Source organism: Otolemur garnettii, unplaced genomic scaffold (assembly GCF_000181295.1).
Source record: "Otolemur garnettii isolate 467f Iridium unplaced genomic scaffold, OtoGar3 scaffold00032, whole genome shotgun sequence".
In the NCBI taxonomy this organism is placed as follows: domain Eukaryota; kingdom Metazoa; phylum Chordata; class Mammalia; order Primates; family Galagidae; genus Otolemur; species Otolemur garnettii.
In genome coordinates, this window is record NW_003852427.1 from 9000265 (window position 1) to 9002069 (window position 1805).

At 43.9% G+C, this 1805-nt stretch overlaps 2 pseudogenes; one reads left to right on the forward strand and one right to left on the reverse strand.

The window, feature by feature from the left end:
- Positions 1–800: 800 nt before the first annotated feature.
- On the reverse strand, positions 801–1513 carry LOC105886953 (annotated as a pseudogene).
- A 5-nt stretch (positions 1514–1518) lies between these two features.
- LOC100942072 lies at positions 1519–1734 on the forward strand (annotated as a pseudogene).
- The last annotated feature ends 71 nt before the right edge of the window (positions 1735–1805 follow it).

The window sequence follows — 1805 nt, forward strand, 5'->3', positions numbered from 1 at the left end:
AGAAAATCTGGTACTTTTTCAGTGTCTATAAAACTGGCAGGATCCAGCTGCTTGCTGAATGTGACGTGCCAAATGTTTGATGGCCAGATTGCTGGAGAGCTGCAGATTTTCAGGCTCCTGGTGATTCTTCATTAACAGAGCTTTGTGCAGAAAATGATGTGCAGCAATTTTTATTCCTTCCAAGATTGCTGAATGAGTGAGATCAAAAGTTAAGAGAAGGCCTTGGATGTCCAGGTTGTGGTAATTTGTGTCTTTTAAGAATTTTTCCATTTCATTTGGGTTGTCAGATTTACAGGCATAAAGCTGTTAATAATATATTTTAAAATCTTTTTAATGTTTATAGGATTTTTATTGGTTTCCACTTTTATTCCTGATATTGTTAATGTCTTCTTTTTACTTAACCACTTTTGATCAGTTTATCAATTTCATTGATCATATAAAAACTAGCTTTGTTTTTTCCTTATTGTTTATCCATTTCACAATTGATTGATTTCCATTCTTACCTTTAGTATTATTATTATTATTATTATGTTTTTTGAGACAGAGTCTCACTATGTAGAGATTACCTTTGGTAGAGTGCTGTGGCATCCTAGCTCACAGCAATCTCAAACTTTTTTTCTTTTTTTGCCGGGGCTGGGTTTGAACCTGCCACTTCCGGCATATGGGGCTAGCGCCCTACTCCTTTGAGCTACAGGCGCCACCCAACTTTTTTTTTTTTTAAAGGCAAAAATCTTTTATTTCAATTTTAGGGAAGCCATCAGCCTCTTCTCCACGTCTGGAAGCACAGGGACACACCCTGGTCAGGAAGGCACTGACAGAAGGAGCATGGTCACCATCAATTGTTTTCTCTTCCGGTGGAAGGTTGCCTTGCTCTCATCAGAGTTGATCCGCAGGGGGATATAGACATCTAGATGATACAGCTGCTGGGGGCCCCTCATCACCAGGTGGTTCTCCCCAGTCTCTAGTGACAGCCCCAGTCATTCAGTTTGGGGGAGGTCAATTTCTGCCAAGAGGAGTCAGGGGCTTCCATCCAGAGAGTCAGGTGAGGCTTCTCAGGGCCTTCTTCATCTTTCCTGGAATCAGGCGTGGACAGATTTCCCAGTTCCTGGATTCAAGGACGCGGCTGGGAGCTGATATTCTGCTGGGAGATGGAACCCAGGAAAGTCCGGTTCTTCAACATGCGCCATTCTGGATTCAACTGCAAGCTCTATTTATCTAAGGCCCTTCCTGGCAATGGTGACACGAGCTCCCGCAAGAAATCGCTGTTCAGCATCCTCCTGTAGAAGTCGCTGTTGACAACTACATCGTAGGCGGTACAGCCCTGGCCTTTTGCATCCAGTTCAGCATGAGGCTCTCTCAGACTCATGAGGATGTGAAACCCAGCTTGGTCCTCCTCCAGCATTTGAAGAAGCTCGTCCTCAGTCATGTCAGCTGGAGGAGGGATGGAGGCAGAGTGACAGATGTTGATGAAAACCTTCCCTTCCGATGAGTTAGTCTTTATGCAGAAACCAGGCTGAGATGCTTCAAAGCTTTATTAAAAATGTATGGGTTCCCATGAAACCTTCTTATACCGAAGTTTACCAGGAGATCTGGCTGGGAATGGGGTTGATGAGCTTCATTGTTTATAAAATCAGGAGTGCTGATAAAAGAAGTAAAGCTTTGAAAGCTCTTGCACCTGCTCATGGTCATCACTAACCAGCCTCACTTGGAGCGCACAAGAGATGGACCATCAGAGCTAAGCAAGCTGTGTCACATGGGACACATGGGAACATGGACTATCCTTTGTATAAGTACCGTGTACTCAC